Source organism: Macaca fascicularis, chromosome 18 (assembly GCF_037993035.2).
Source record: "Macaca fascicularis isolate 582-1 chromosome 18, T2T-MFA8v1.1".
In the NCBI taxonomy this organism is placed as follows: Eukaryota; Metazoa; Chordata; class Mammalia; order Primates; family Cercopithecidae; genus Macaca; species Macaca fascicularis.
Genome location: NC_088392.1, coordinates 76,789,961 through 76,807,559, shown reverse-complemented (window position 1 = coordinate 76,807,559; position 17,599 = coordinate 76,789,961). Strand labels below are relative to the sequence as shown.

Sequence of the window (17,599 nt, the reverse complement as noted above, 5' to 3'; positions counted from 1 at the left end):
GTTATCACAAGGAGCTGCTAAACAGATCAAAAGGCACTGAAGGATGGAGTGACAGGACATATGACCTGCCCGAGCCTTGCCTGCACATCACATAAGCAGTCCTAAGGATGTGAGGTATAATGATGCCGCCAGTTGAATGGATTGAAGCTCCTACACATACACTGTTGGTTTCAGATTCTCCACCCTACAACATCAGAAAAGAATCTATTTTTGGTGAGATAACAAATGTGCTATGTTACTCTAGAATAAAGAGATCTGTTTACTTACAATTTTAAGTGATAAGCGTTCTGCTTCTACTTTATAGTAGACAATCTAAAGCTAAAAGATGTAAATCCAAACAGTGTCGGGTGTTGAAACATCTACTCCCAGCTTCCTTTCACATCCCCTTCTGCAGGCAGTCTTCCCCACTGTTCATCCCTGGTCTCCTGCAGTGCATCTGTTTCAGCCTGTGCTTCTTTATACAGAGTCTTAGCAAGTAATCCCGTGCAATACCTGGGGACTAACTCACCTCTGCTTCCTCAGCTAGTACTGGCCAAGGTGACCAGTCCACTTCTGGAACTCAGCAGTACCCCCACAACTTTCTAATCATGTTACCCAAATGCACATTCCTTGTCCTGAGCTCTACCAACCTGTAATTCAGGCATAGGGAAGCAACTGACACACTATCTTCCTGTCGGGTACGAAGCGGGTTTTTGCATGGATTTCACCGCAGAGGTGTGTCCAGACCTGTTCCACCTTCTCGCTGCTAGAAACCTGGTTCCAGAGACAGGGAGTGGTAGCTTATGCATAAGTTGCTGTCTGTCTCTGGTCTTAGACATATGGCAGGCACTTTCAGTGAAAATATTCCGAGGCAGTGAATTCTGGTTGTCTGTAGCCTACTGAATTTTATTCCTCCTTATTTATTTTCTTAGTTCATGAAACTAGAGACACTGATGTCTTTGCCAGTTTGTTAATCTGAACGCAATTGTGTAAAGACTCTATCTAAAACCAGTTACTGGACTATTCTGTTTCTTTGGTCCTGTCCTCCTGGAAGAGGCCCCAGTGGTTACTCATGTATTTATGTGGCCAGACAACCCTAACCCTTCAGGGAAAGGCAGAGAAAGGGCTCCGATTAAAGGAGTAGATTTGGAAGTAGAGAAAGGAGAAAAGAATTCTGCCTTCAAGAAAGGACCTCATTTACTGCTTTTCAGCAAATTGTTCAAGAATAGGATATACCTGCTGTGCGCAAAACGGGAGAAAAACCGACTTTCAAGGGCTCGTGTGAGCAGAACAAGGAAGGAGGGCTATCGCAGCTCTGAGACCATCCCATATTGCTTCCAATGATGGAGCCAGGAAACTCCAGCTGTGCACACCCGAGCAGGTAGGAGTGTGCCGGAGTCACGCTGTAAAAGCGCTCGGGCTGTGATGCATCGGTCCCAGGTGCACCTGTCCAACTGCTACACATGCAGGCTCCCCGCCCTTTGAAGCGCTTTCCAGATACAAAGGCAGGTGACCATCTGTATGTACCCCAAAGACTGTGGCAGACAAAGTTGGAGGTGACAGAGTGACACAACAGAGGCCCCAAACCCAGGCCAGTAAAATAGCAAAGAGACAAGAAGTCTAGGCACAGGTGCAAGTGAACATCTTCCAGGGTCGTCCAGTGGGAAAGCAGCAAGAGTGTCCACTGAAGGCAAGCGACAGGGCTCCACAAGGGTGACCACGGAGGCAGGCGCCCAGACACAGGCGTCTCCACAGGCTCAGCTAGAGAATGTTAAAGAGCTGATCTGCACGCAGCTCGCAGTTACCTGGGGGAGCCGGGAGAGCGTGCTCAGAGCAGCACTTGTTATTCAGACCTGCAAATTTGCTTTGATCCTGTAATATCCTGCCACTGTGGCAGCATGAGAGATGGCTGACACAAAAGTGTCAGATGACTTATAGCACATAAAGAGTTGTCTCTGAAGCCTGATTTGTATTTCATCGATATTTGAGTAAAAATGACTTTTGCTTTTTTTTTTTTTTTTTTTTTTAAGGGACATAATGGATTAGGCTGAATTACCAAGTATTTAATACAAAAGGATTAATTGGGTAGGCTAAATGTAGATACATTGCTGTCATTTCAAACAAGTGTAGTGACTTTCACTGACATCCTTAGTGGATATATTATACATACTTGTATAATATGGCTTCAGATTCAAGACTCTTCTTCCAATGTAGAAGAAATCAACAGAAGGAGGGCAGTAACACAGAAATTCACCTCATGTGAACTCAGTTATTTTGCACCAGCTTACATGTTCCTCTGAATTCTTCTTCCATCTCTCCCAAAACAGTCACTGATACTTCCTCTGTGTCCAGTCTTTCGGGGTTCGGCTCACAGAAGCCTGTGGTCTGGCAGGGAGGGCAACATGGCAGCTGAAGGTGTATTGTTCCTTCTTGTGTACAACCTATGCAATACCTCTGTAATTGGGCTGTATATGTCTTGAAAGATCCTCTCTTTTATTCTCTGGCTTTTGCCTAAAGCAGGCTGAGAGGTCTCCTGACACCTGCACAGTCACTGGCTGCACACATGCCAGGGAGCAGAACCAGCAACAGAGAGGAACAGACTGCAAGGGGTTAAGGTTTCTAATCCCGGCAACAGCAGAGACACAGGAGGTGTGAGAAACAGATAGGAGGATGATCCTGTCTCCCCCACAGAAAATTCATCCATTCATGGTGACATCTCACCTGAATTCAGAACAAGAGGGACCATCTGCACTCAGGACAGACAGTGGCTTGCTGCTCCCAGCAAAGCAAAGAACATTTCCGAAATGGAGATAGGGATGTGTGTGTGTGCATGTCCATGTGTATGTGTATGCATGTGTGTGTGTGTGCGTGTGACATGCGCATACATTTGGGAAGAACCTCTGATCAGATATGGGGAATGTGAAAACTGTAAAAGAGATCTAGTCTGGCTACTCATGCAGGCAAATGTGTGTGTGGGGGGGGGGAAATAGCCTTAAATAAAAATGTGTGTGTGTGTAAATATGTTGTGTATATATTTATTTGCAGGAATACTATCAGAATAAAGTTTACAGAGGTTGGGGTTGGCATATGATATGAAGTTTTATATAAGAAACCTCATGAAGTTATAAAATGCAGAACTTAGTATTTAATTTAAAATACTGAATAAGCCTTCAATAAGATTGGAGAAAAAAGTTGTATGGTTTTCTCCTTGCTTTAGTCTGAGAGTATGTGTTTTCTTTTAGTCTCATATTTTTCAAAATCATTACCCAATTTGTAGTCAATTAAGTGTTTCCTGGTTAAATGGAGTTGTTTTATAATTATATATGTTTTTGCATCTCCTTTATACCACAGTTTACCTTTAATTAAATGGATTTGCTGCCCAAATTGAATTGACGGATGTGAAACGATGATTCGCTATCGATTAAACACTTGGAGTAAAATAGCCCTTTCTGTGCATATGGAGACCTTCCAGAGGTAACAGTCACACTTGCAATTATACAGAACGCAACGGGGCATGTGTAGACATCTTCAGTCAATCACCGTGAGAGTCCTCCAAAGAAGCCACATTCTCTCCAAGGACTCCCTCCCTACTGCAGGCAGCTGATCACTGGGTAAAAACTCGGAAATGTGCTCGCCAGGTGCGACTGATTGTGCCAGTTGATAAATCAGGGGGATTGCTAGAAGTAATTTTGAGAACTTCTGAAAATAATCTGTTTCTTCAAAAATCTTAGTTTACTGTAGTCAGATTATTTTCAAAAGAAGGTCTATAAATTAGAGAAGTGAGGTCTGCATAAGTTAAAATACAGATGGATCACTGACAGAATTCGTTTCACTGGTACCTAATTACATGGCAACATTCTGTTCCAGATCCTCTACACAATTCGTGCGAAACAGTGCAGAGGACATGGGAGCGGAGGGCTCTCTCCTAAGGGAGTGACAGTCCTCATGTTTTTGTCCTGAATCATTCCCCTTTAACAATCCACACTCAATCGTTTCCTGCTGTTGGTGGTATTCAGAGCGTGTAGGAAGCATCAAGGGCTCTGGAAGCATGTGGATTAAACCGGATCTGGACTGCAGATGCTTTTGTTATTCAAATGGATCCCTTCACCAAAATGTCAACAGCAAACAGGAAAATATCCTTCATATAAACATGGACTTTTAGAGTTCATATGGATAGTTCCCTTCATTCCACGGTTGCAAGAAGTGAGGCATGGGTAAGAATGGGTTGGTTTTCAGTTCACCTAGAAATGCTTACAACACCCTATTCTCCTTGGAGTCACATTCCCCTACCGCTAGTACCTGGAGGATTTGGGCTATTGGCTGTCCTGGGATTCCACCTACCTACATCCTGTAGCTGCCAACTGGAGTCTCACTTATATCTGCCCATCCTTACCTTCTCTCCAGAGAAGAGGTCACTCCCATTCCAGGCGAACTCCTTTACCTGTGTCCTTGATGCATCCCTAAAATAGCTACTTCCCTTTTCCTCCAGCTTCTCAGCCCATGGCCTTGCTCCTTACTACACGGGGAAAACCAGTGTTACCAGGAGAGGGTGCCATCCTGAGTGTGTTTCTGTTTGGTTCAATTTATTTAAGTGTGTCCACGCCTGTCTCTGCTCTGCAGGCTCAGAGGAAAAGATGTCATCCTTTGTAAGGCTGAATGGAAGACCTGTGCTCAGGTCCCTTCCCTCCTGGCTCCCTGGCAAACACTCCGTCCACTTCTCAAGATGTCCAGTCTCTCCCTCTCTTCTGATTCTTTTCCTTAACACATAACTACTGTCGAGGGTCTTTCACCTTGTAAATACCCTCTGATCAGAAATGCTCCTCTGTTTACAGCTGCACTCCTCTCTTTTCCCTGCAGAGCTAAGCTTCTGAGAAGTCTACACTCAGTCTGTGCATCCTCATTTCCTACTCCTACGCTGCAGGCTGGCTTGAGTGCTTGCCATTTGTAATGAACGCATCATTTGGTCTGTCAACATCCATTTCATCCATTCATCCTTCCTAATGGATCCTTGACTTCCTTTTGGGGAATTACTTCTTCCCTATGGGGTGGCTTGTCAATTAGAGGCCCTGGACAGCGAGGGATAAGCACATGAACCAACCTTTGGGAGTTGGAGGTTCTATCCTTGTTGTTGTTGTTGTTTTTTTTTTTTTTTTTGAGACGGAGTCTCGCTCTGTCGCCCAGGCTGGAGTGCAGTGGCCGGATCTCAGCTCACTGCAAGCTCCGCCTCCCGGGTTTGCGCCATTCTCCTGCCTCAGCCTCCCGAGTAGCTGGGACTACAGGCGCCTGCCACCTCGCCCGGCTATTTTTTTGTATTTTTTAGTAGAGACGGGGTTTCACCGTGTTAGCCAGGATGGTCTCCATCTCCTGACCTCGTGATCCGCCCGTCTCGGCCTCCCAAAGTGCTGGGATTACAGGCTTGAGCCACCGCGCCCGGCCTGTATCCTTGTTATTAGAATCCTGAGCACAGTGACAAAGAGACCAGAGAGCTCACTGTCTTATAGCATCAGCGCCTTGACTAGACTGTGGCTGAGAGACCCACCTGGCTCACTAGCCCTCTGGAGCTGTTACCTTCTTTCCTATTTTTTGCAAGCCTTACTCTTCACATCAACATTTTGAGCTTCTGATATTCTTTTCCCTTTTCCTGGCTAATTTTCCTGAAATTAGCCAGAGTTGATTTCTGTTGCATGCTATCAAAGAACTCTGATAGGCCATCACTCTGAAAACACTCAGGCAAAAGGTTGCCAGTAACCTTTTCCTTGTTAAGTCAGATGGTGACGGTTCTGCCTTTGGATGACCCACACTGTCTCTGCAGCATCTCCAGTGTGGCCCTTTCCCCTTGTCACTTCCACACCCAAATCCTTTGGGGCTATTGTTCATGAGCCGAAGCCCAATTCCTGATGTGGTATATGCATGACAAGGGCCTCAGTTCTCCCTGTAATCCCCATCCCCCATCTCTCCTGGTTCCCACTGAATCCCTGCAGCTTCCCTCCAGCGTCCTGTGGTTGCCTCTGTCTGGAACACCTTCCCTCCCTCCTTTGCCAACTAATTTCCATTTGCTCTCCCACCTCCTGCACTCAGCACCAGGCACCCCTTGCTCTGAGAAGCATTTACTGACAAATCCCTCCAACCTCAACTCCACGGCTAGATGAGGTGCCTCTTTCATGAACTTCCACAGCACGCTGTGAAATCTTTATCATGGAATTTCATCCCTTTGCTTGATGCCCCCTCCCTGTGCACAGGGACTCGCTTAATTTATCTTAGCATCCCTGGCTTTCTGTGACTCCACATTGAGTGGTGTGAATGCAGCGTATGCTTGTGAACTGAAGGCATCCCCTTCTATCTTGTCTGTGAATTTCCTCTGTCACTTTTCCCCTTTATTTTCTTGTACCTTTAGTCTGAGATTGCAATTACATCTTCTTTTCAGACTCCCAGTTACTCTTATGTCTACTCTATCACTAAACACACACACACTCCCAACCATTATAGTCACTGTCTAGACCCTGTTCCCTTCTAGGTGCTGCTTCATCTCTCTCCTGTGACTCGCTGCTCCAAGAACGAGCTACAGTTGCGTCTTTGCTGCACACTTAGCCACTGTTCTACTGCTGCTGGATTCCTGGTTCTATCACCCCATGGGAACTTGGTACACACCAAAGACCTCTCCAGTGCTAATGGGGGGGCACTGTGGAATGGGGGAGAGAGCATGGGCTTTGGAACTGGACAGACCAAAGTTTCATTTCTAGCTCTATGCCCTTGGCCAAATTATTTAACCACACCAAGCCTTACTTACTTAATTCAAAAATAGGAATCTTTAAATGTACTCAGAGGGTAGCTGTGATATGAGCAATAGGGCTTGTGAAACATTTAGCAGGATGCCTGACTCAGTACATTCTTTCTCTCTACCTTGCTCTCTGATTCCTGTTTACCTGGCCTTTCTGTAGCTCGTGACCTGGTCACTATCCCCTTCCTGTTGAAATGCTGTCTTCTCTTCATTCTCATGATCCGAGTCTCTTTGTTCATGCCCTAGTCCTCCTGCTTTCCTTTTCCAGACTGCATCCCAGCTGTTCTTCCCGAATGCCCACAGAAACAGATATTCTCCAGTGATCTGTTGTGAGTCCTCCTCTTTTCTCTGTCCACTTTCTCCCAAGAACGCTGTTCTGTTACAGTGGTTGTCACTTTGCATTATACTTTTTTTTAGACAGAGTCTCGCTCTGTCGCCCAGGCTGGAGTAAAATGGTGCAATCTTGGCTCACTGCAACCTCCGCCTCCCGGGTTCAAGCGATTCTCCTACCTCAGCCTCCCGAGTAGCTGGAATTATAGGCACCTGCCACCATGCCCAGCTAATTTTTTGTATTTTTAGTATAGATGGGGTTTCACCATGTTGGCCAGGCTGGCCTCAAACTCCTGACCTCAGGCAATCCACCTGCCTCGGCCTCCCAAAGTGCTGGGATTACAGGCGTGAGCCGCCACGCCTGGCCGCATTATACTTTTTGGTTTTTGTTTGCCTTTTTGTCCCATAGTTTGTGCCATGTCTTTTCATCTTGATAGGCCAGTGCAGCCCAAAGCCTAACACACAGTAGATGCTTGTGAATAAAGGGGGACGCTAGCATTTCATAGTTTTTTTCTGTGTCTTCAGCTCACATCTCTCTCTCTCGAGCTTTCTGGAAAGCATCACATTATTGCTCATTCAGTTTCTTAAACTCAGCATGTCCAGGATGAATCACATTGCCTCTCCTTACAACTACTTGTATTGGGGGTGTGTGGGGGTGAGGTGGAAAGAGATACCCACTTTTCGTTAATACCCTTTAGAGCAACCCAAGTCACAGTGGTAGAAGCCCTGGTTCATTCTCAAGTTCCCCTCTTTCCTTATCAGCACCACGTACCCACCATAACACCCAAACTGTATACTCCTCATACATTCCCAGTACCTCTGCCCAAACTCAAGCCCACATCCTCTTTCATGTAGAGCCTTGCTCTAACCTCCTAACGTGTCTCCATGCTCTTCCACAGCCTTTCTCAGTCTTTCCTTAATGCTCACCAAGATTGTTTTTCAATACCAATTAGAACACATGATTTACCCCCTCAATGCCTTCCATTAAAGTGAACAAACACACACACACTGCCCACTTTCTACCTCTCCTTCCTTCCTAGAAGCGCATTTCCAACCCTCATCAACAAGCCCACAGTTAGCTTCCCGGCCTCAGAGTTCTTCCCTCAGCAGCTGCATCAGGCAGGCCACTCGCTCTTTCTCCAACATGCCATTTCCTCCCTTTCTGTGCTTTCCCTTCCTTATGCTGCTGAAGTGGTTACTGTCTCACTCCTGCCATTTAAAATGCTTCCTCGGCAAAGACATGGAATCAACCCAGGTGTCCATCAACGGTAGGCTGGATAAAGAAAATGTGGTATATACACACCATGGAATACTACATAGCCATAAAAAACAAAATCGGGCCTGGCGCGGTGGCTCACGCCTGTAATCCCAGCACTTTGGGAGGCCGAGGCAGGTGGATCACAAGGTCAGGAGATCGAGACCAGCCTGGCTAAGATGGTGAAACCCCGTCTCCATTAAAAATACAAAAAATTAACCGGGCGTAGTGGTGGGTGCCTGTAATCCCAGCTACTTGGGAGGCTGAGGCAGAGAACTGCTTGAACCCGGGAGGCGATGGTTGCAGTGAGCCAAGATTGCGCCACTGCACTCCAGCCTGGGTGATAGACCGAGACTCCACCTCAAAAAACAAAAAACAAAAAAGAAAGAAAAAGAATGACATCATGTCCTTTGGTGCAACATGGGTACAGCTGGAGGTCATTATCCTAAGTGAATTAACTCAGAAACAAAACCAAATACCCTATGTTCTCACTTGTAAGTGGGAGCTAAACGTTGGGTATACATGGCACAAAGATGAGAATAAACATTGGGGAATATAAAAGGGAGGAGAGAGGGAGGAGAGAGAATGGAGGGCACGGTTTGAAAAACTACCTACTGGGGACTATGTTCACTGTTTGGTTGATGGGATCATTAGAAGCCCTAACCCCAGCACCACTAAATATACCCATTTAACAAACCTGCCCATGTGCCCCCTAAATCTAAAATAAAGACAAAATAAAATCCTTCCTCCTACTAAGGTCCAGCTCTTTACCACGTGCTCCGAGAAGTCCTAGATTCCCACAGGCAGAATGAGTCCCGTCGTCGGTACTATCACACTCTGAACACGTCTCACAGTTCATTGCTGATACACGGTTCTCAATGACCACAGGTGATGAGATTCTTTGAGGACAAGTGAATTATAACTATCATTGGATTCTTAGTGTCATAGATACAGTAAGTACAGCACTAAATGTTGGATTAAATTGTGCTGAGAAGGGATTAACAAGCCTATCTTTGGGCTAATTTGTGAACATGACAAATCGAGCTCTTTGGCTGAACTTTTTACAGAGGGGAACTGAGGTTTTCAGGCAGAGAAAACCTCCAGCTTCCCCAGGGCAGCCAGGGAACCATCTTTCCTGGAGGAGCTGGTGTCGAGGAGTCTGTAGAAGGCCTTTCTCCTGCTGCTGATAGCTCAGTACTCGTTAGCGCCTCCTTTCTTGGCTGATGTGCTGGGGGTGGTGGCGTGAAGCCTGGCAGTACCTGGATGGGAATCATCACAGGCTACACTGCCAGTTTCCTCCTTGACTCCTAGTTTTGTGTTAAAGTTACGACAATTCTAGTTTAGGAATTGCTGATATTTCCAGCAGAAACAGATAATTCATGACTACAGAATTGACGGAATTCAAGGAAAGGTGCAAACTCCATCATCTCTGACAACAGAGAGGCCGTCCCTGCGGCCAGATTTAGGGAAAGGGTTGTTGACCAACTGCTTGTACTGGGCCTACCTGGAAGGACCCACAGCCTGGTAGCTGTGCACAGGAATGGCTGAGAAGGTGAGTTTGCAGAAGTGGAAACAGGCACAAAAGATGCTCAATTTATTTTGTAATCCTTACAGTAATCCCATGGCACAGGAGGGTGTGTATTAGTGCACGATTCCCTATGCTTAACAGATGAGGAATCTGGGGCTCAGAGATGTTGCAATGGGCATGGGAAGAGCCAAGATCTGAACCAAGGCCTTCCGATTCTCTGACTTACTATAAATGAGGAAGGGCTACAACTTATACTAAAGGACAGAATATGGCACGTGACATACAGAGAGGATGCTGATGATGGAGATAAAAGAGCCAGTTGAATAATCAGGTCAGGCTTCCTTCTTAGAAAGGGTGGAATTTTCAATTAGTATTAAAAGAACGGCCCTGGTTAAGCAGGCAGAGGGAGGAAGGCAAGGAGGTGCTGTCCCTGCACTGTCCCAGACAAAAGCCATTAGTCACATGTGGACATTTCAATTTAAATTAATACAAATGAAATAAACCTCAGAAGTCAATCTCTCAGTCACAATAACCACACTGAAAATACTTAGTAGACCCCTGCGACTAGAGGCTCTGCAGGGACTGTGCAGACCTAGAGCATTCCAAACTGGCAGGGGTTTTCCTGGAGAGCTCCACTGTGCACAGGCCAGATAGCACCAAAGGCACAAGGAATGCAGTGCTGGGCGCGTGTGGCAAACGGCAAATGCTTTGTCCGCCTGGCATTTCCAACACTTGTAAGAGAATGCTGGGAAGCAAGCTTGGGTGCTGTAGACTAGAGCCACACTGTGAAGGCACAGAATTTTTCGGATCCTGAGGTTTGGGCTTTGTTCTGAATTCGACGGGAATCACTGAAGGATTCGGAACAGATGAGTGGTGTGTCAGGAGCTCATGTTTATAAAAATTAACGCAGCACTGACGCACAGAGTGCATAGAAGACAGTGTTGTCTAAAAGACCACCAGGATGGCTGGACAGTAGGAGGGAGAGCTTTATTCGGGTTATCTGTTTGCAAGCTGGGAAAAGTCTCTAGCATGGACTGAAGGCGCTCTCTCTTTAGAACAAAGGACAGGTTGGGTTTTATGCCTCACCAGGTCTGTATCACACACAAGAGTCATATATATCAGCAGGTTTGGGGGAAAAGCTATACATATTTATAAGGGGAGCTAAGCACATGTGCAATAGGTAAACATACATCCCATGTTCACTTTGGGGTGGGATTTTTACTGTGAAAAGGAAATGGCATTTGGCTCTTTACATCCAAAGGTCAGCTACGGGACACAAAGACAGTCTGTGTGCAGCCTCTATGAGCGGCCAAAACGGGCTGGAGGTCTGCAGCTGCTTATCAGGAAAAAGTGTTTGCAAGGCTGGTCCTCTGTCCAATCAGAGTTGCAGTGGTCTGGGTTGTGACTCAGAGCTATAGCTCCTATCGGTAGGGAGTTTGGCCATAGGAACTTAGAGGATTTGCTTTGACAGGCCCTGAACCGTCAACCTGTAGGTAACTCTGTTTCCTTAACCTTTCCGTCTTGGTAATGGGACATCCATTTTTGTCTCTGAGACCGCAACAGCACAAGGTGACCAGTGTGGACGCTGGGGTGACCAGTGTGGACGCTGCTGCCGGGACTGATAAGAAAGACTGTGAGTTCCCAAGCTGCAGGGAAGGCACCATGAAAACAGGAGGCAGGTGTGCTGTTCACACGGTGTTTTTATGGCTTGACATTGGATTGGGCTGAGTACAAAATGAAGTTTGTTTTCAAGCCTGAATGATAAGAAGAGGTATTGGGGACCAGGAGTCTGAAGATGAATGGACGAGCTTAGTTTCTGAGGTGCTTGTTTTGTGCCAGTTGTGGGACACAGAGGTAGAGATGGCCAATGAGCAGTTAAATGCCCAGGTGTAACGTGCAGGAGGGAGGTAAGGCTTATGTCAGCTTCATCCCTATGACAGGTGAAAGGATGACAGATCGAGATGAAGAGTGTTTGCTGAATGAGCATAAATTATTCAAAGGCTAAGATTGTAAATACACAGGTCACAAAATATCAATCTTAAATACCAGTTTATGAAAAAGGATCTATGAAAGTAACAGTGAGCGCTCAAGACGGAAAACTGTCAGCAATGTCTATAAAAACAATTTCCCTCTTCCCTTTCTTATGAGTTTGATGTCTTGGAACAACTTAAGAGATTTTGTAGTAAAAACAATTGCTAATATTTTTATACCTGTAATTAACCAGTATGGGGCAACCTTGCCTCTCTCTTGCTTCCTCATTGATCCTGGGTCTGGTGGCTGTTGCAGAAAAGAAGATGTTTTTTCTTGGCTGTGAGAGGAGCGCCTGGAATCTTAATACACCTTCCTTGTATGTGAATTAGAAAGTTGTTCGTTCTGACGTCTAGTGTTCATTGTAAACTTTTCCTTTCATGACTCTTTCAGTGACAAGTACCGTGAAAGGAATTTTAGGGCAGGCTCCTTGGGTGGAAAATAGCCGAGAATCCACACAGGTGGTTTCTTCCCATCCCCGACTGTGACAGAGGTCCATAGCTCTGGTCCCCACTTCTCTCAGTTCCAAAACATTTTATCTTCTGTTATGAGAACTATTCAGAGTGACTCAACTATAATTTTCCTAAATGACTGTGAGACCTCATTTGGATTTTTAATAAACAGTCACATTCTAATGAGGTCTTCATAAAACTGACTAAATATGTTTAGAAATCATTAGCTTAAATTACCGGTGCAAAAGTCTCCTTTGGGAGTCCTGCAGATTTGGTTATAAGACTTCTGGCAGATGGTGTAGCTCAACACCGCAACACAGTTTTTGAATCTCCACACAAACGGTGTAAATGGGAATGCCTGGGAAACAGGCGACTGGATTAAAAAACTAAATGTCCCTCAGGTGGGTTCATTAAAGAGGGAAAATAATCACAACACGTTCCAGCGCCATTTCAATGCCAGGTGTGCAGCCGGCGGCAGGTGCCAGGAAAACCGACAAGGGTCCCTTCCCAGAACACGCGGGCTAAAATGGGAGGCACAGTGGTGACAAGGAAGTCTTAGATAATGACAGGTCCTGGCAGATGTACCGGGGACCCTGCTGGAGGGAAGTGCAGCATCTGTGTCTTCTGCACCAGGTGCTGCGACAGGAAAGGTCTCCTGGTGGCTCCAGCACCAGCAATTAGGGCCGCCTAATGCAGAGCGCTTCAGGGCAAAATGGGGGGAAGCAGGTCCCCAGCTCTGCCTTAATGAATCGGCAGCAAGTCTGAGTAAACAAACACGCATCCGCCTAGCTCATGCTTAATGCATGAAGGACGCACCATGTGTGGTACACATGTTAAGTAGGTAGCTACTGCCCTTAAAAATCATGTCATTTTGATTTCTTGGGTGGTTTCTTGTTGTTGTTTTGAAGCATGGAAAATGGAGGAGCTATCTGTAAACAAAAGTGCAGGATTAACAATGGGAACCAGCCTGGAACAAGGAGAGTGCTTTTCCCACAAGGGAACATGACCTCTTGTCAAAACCCCCAAATCATGCCAGACATTTCAAGGACAGATGCCATAATTTCATTACTAATTGAAGTCAGGCCCATCCAAGGGGTTGATGGCAACGAGGTGGGGCCTCTTCAGAGCTTACCCATGTCCCCACAAACTTGGTAAGGATTTGGAAGAATTTTTTTTTTTTTTTTTTAAATAAGCTTACCAGACCTAAAATGGTTGAGTTACTTTAAATCTACGGATTTAGATTTATGGGTAAACCAGAAACCTAGTTACCACCACCCACCTCAGCCACACCTTATTGGAAACAAAATTTCCATGGTTATTTGTCAGAAGGAATAGTTGCTGTCATAAAAATCACCAGTGACTACCCTGGACGTGACGGGTCCCGGTGCCTGATGGAAGGAACAGTGACCACCACTGCATATCATTTTCATTCCTTTTCTAAACCCAGGTCACTCTGAATGAAACCTGGCTCCCTGCAAATGTGCCATGTCTGAGGCACAGTGGGCTTTAGCGTGTAATTATTATTTTTTGCTGCAGTAATTTTACAGCACAATCTTCTTTTGACTTTTCAACCAAAGACTATGCTGTCCTCGTCTTTTCTTAAAGTAAAAGGCTGTATCATATGACATCAGCTTAACCTCTTAAGCCACTGAGTCCAGACACAGTGGTGTGTTTTGTAATTTCAATTAAGCAAAAAATAGATGTGCTTTTATTTTAAAAAATCCAGTAATAGTTGTTATTTAGCAGTTATCTACTTTTCAAAATAATTTACTTAGGACTGTCTTGTAAGTGAGCTCCAGTGCAAATATTGAACGTGTGCATGGGTGCACAGCTTTCTGGGATGCTGGGTTTGTGAAGGGAAGGCACCCGAGAGTGGGCTCCAGGCACCTCTTTCTCCCTATCACATGTGGGCGGTCAGCAAGGATGTGTGAAGTGAATGAAGGAGTCAGATGGGAGTATACCTCTCAGCGGAAGAAACACAAGCACATGAAAGCAGATGAAATGTTTAGGCTATATGAGGTGGCTCTGGTGTGCTCACACTATGGTGAGATACTCTCTTTATTCACCTTGCTAGGCATTTGCTCAGGGCCCTGGGCCTGGAAGGAGAGGCCACTGAGCAACGCCGTCTCTTCCCTTCAAGGAACTTGCTTTCTGGTGGAGCTGGCCGTTTTTTCCCCAATAGTCATTAATGTTTTCATAGTAAAAGTAGGGAGATTTGGTGTGCGGAAGAAAAAGGGTCTTTTTCTTCAGTCTTAGGTTTGTTGGTGGAAACCTAAGGTTACACTAACAGCTGTACTATTGAGTCCCTGAAATGGGCAGGAACTTCTGTCACATGTGGAAACTCACTGAATCGTTACAAGAACCCCATTAAGCAGGCTGTTATGGACTGAATATCTGTGTACCCCCCAAACTCATATGGTGAAGGCCTAACCCCCAAGTGTGACTGTATTTGGAGATGGGCCTCCAAGGAAATAATGATGGCTAAATGAGGTCATTAAGGTGGGGCCCTCACCCAATAGGATTTGCGTCCTTGTAAGAAGAGACACCACGGAGCTTGTGCTCTCTCTGACACATGAAGTTGCAGCGAGAAGGTGGCCACATGAAAGCCAGGAGGGCCCGCACCAGAAGCAGAATCCTGCCAGACCTGGCTTGGGACTTTCCAGCCTCCAGAACAGGAAGATAGTACATGTCTCTTGTGTAAGCCTCCCAGCTTGTGGTATTTGGTTATGGCAGCAAAAGAAGATGGGTTTTCTTGGCTGTGAGAGGAGCACCTGGAATCAATACACCTTCCTTGTATGTGAATTAGAAAGTTGTTCGTTCTGACGTCTAGTGTTCATTGTAAGCTTTTCCTTTCGTGACTCTTTCAGTGACAAGTACTGTGAAAGGAATTTTAGGGCAGGCTCCTTGGGTGGAAAATAGCCGAGAATCCACATAGGTGGTTTCTTCCCATCCCCAACTGTGACAGAGGTCCATAGCTCTGGTCCCCACTTCTCAGCTCCAAAACTGTGTGGACACACAGTACTGCTAGTTTCCTCTTTTCAGAGAAAGGTCCGTGGAAGGAGAGGCCCAGCACCCTCTTCTGGGCCGGGCTGGTGGCCTCCCTGCCTCAGCAGCCTCCTTGCCAACTCACCTGCACTCCCATGTTGGCACTCGGCAGAGGCATCATTGAAAGAAAGAAATGGTTTTTATACTTTTAGTACATAAAATATTGCTCTGGAAGTGTTTAAACTTCGCATGATAGCCCCATAGTACCTCCCCGCCTTTGTCTGGTCGCTTACTATATCCTTTGTCATACAGAGGATTTTACGTAAACCTTACTATCATACATTTTCCTATCCTATTCCTTAATATGGTGGGCTTTTGGTGTCTTACATCTGGCCTGTTTTGACCTACTGGTATATTCATCTCTTCCTATCTATGTGTGGCACCTATAATTTTACCTTTTCCTGTAGTCTTATCTGGTTTTGATATTGAGGTTATACTAGCCTCTTAAAGTGAAATAGAGGAAGAAGCTTTCTTTCCTCTTAAAATGAAATGGGGGAACAACCTTTCTTTTCTGTTCTCTTAGATTTTTATAAAATGTATATGATTTATGTATTTCTATGTATTTATAAAATGTTATGTATTTTTAAAATGTACATTTGAATGATCTGTTCCTTGAATATTTAGTACCTATAAATACACTGGTACATTTCCATGGGTCAATTTTTAACCAGAATTAGAGTTTAAGATAATAATAATCTACTCAGAATTTCTGTTTCTTTTTGAGTCAGTTTTGGAAAGTCATATTTTTCTAGAAAATTACCTAATTCATCAAATATATTGTTATTCATATTATTCTATTGCAGTAAAAAAAAAATCTGCTATTGGCTATATGTGGTTTTTCTCTGTTTATTTCTGATCTGTTGCCAGAGGTGCATGTTATTAACCTTTTCACAAAATCAGCTTTTTATTTTGTTGAACTTTATTACTGCTTCTGTGCTTTTTAAGTTAATAAATTTCTATTCATGTTTATTATTTCCTTTTCTTTTCCTTTGGTTTTGCTCTGTTCTTCATCTGTCTTCTTGAATTAGATGCTTAGTTGGTATTTCTTCTTTTCTAATAACAACATTTAAAAACATGTATTTCCTTTCCTGGTACCATGTTATTTGCATCTGACAACTTTAATACTACAATGATACTTTATGATTCACGGTTCTAATTATTTTCTGATTTTATTAGGTGTTTACTTTGACCCTGCAGTTGGTGGAAGTGCTTCACCCCCACAGATCCTACCTAAGTGAAGATGGTGTAACTTCCTTGTCAATTCCCTGGGCTGGCTGGTGCTCCTCTCCCTTCTCCCTCCTCCCTCTCCCTACCTCCACTTCCCCAGTCTTCCTTTCTCTGAGGGTCTACTCTTTGTGGGTTTTGGTTCTGTGTGGCAGTTGACATGCAAATTCTTAGCACTGTACATGTCCACATTATTTCCTGCCCTCAGTGGGCTTTAAAACCTAGGATCCAAGATCACAAAGACTGACGCTGCCCACCCTCCCCCAAGACTCACACAGAACCCCCTGCCCAGCCTCCTAAGGGTGCATGCACGCGCTACCCTCCCTAGGCTCTCTAGTGCTCACTTTATTTCTGGTCTGTAGTAGCTGTCTTTATTAAGGGGTAAGCTAAACATTTAAAAAATATATATTTGCATATGCATGTGATATACATATAAACATATTAAAATACATATTCATATTTTTATCTAGAATTTCTAGATGTTTATATAGGAGGATTTTCAGCTTAATGTGCCATTTTTGCTAGAATTGTGTGTATGTGTGTATATATATATGTCCTACGTGTGTGTATGTGTATATGTATATATACACACTTACTGAATATTCTCATTATGAGAGAATTGGGATGTCTTTCTTCTTCCTGGTTTGTGCTTCCTGAAACCTGAGACTCTTAAGAGACGATCCCTTTATGGTTCCTATCCCACTGCTTCAATTCTAGGATAACTTCTAGGCTGCCTTTGCTGAGGGCAAATCTCATGATGCCAACTTCTCTTCAGTTAGCACAACCATGGAATTCAACCTACTGTAAATAAGGCAACTGCACGCTGTGTGTTTGCTCATTTTAAAATTTCACTTTGGAAATAATCCTAGAGCATACCACTACTGAAATTACCACTATGTAACAGCTTCCTGGTTAAATAAAAGTACTGCTCAGAAACAATTACTAAGGAGAAGGTAGTAGAAGACCTTCAGAAAGATGAT

At 44.7% G+C, this 17,599-nt stretch overlaps 1 protein-coding gene across 17 annotated transcripts in view; it reads right to left on the bottom strand.

The window, feature by feature from the left end:
• The window catches only part of PTPRM (protein tyrosine phosphatase receptor type M), an 847,035-nt gene that overhangs the window by 46,692 nt on the left and 782,744 nt on the right, over positions 1-17,599 (bottom strand). The gene's annotated exons all lie outside the window — the stretch shown is intronic.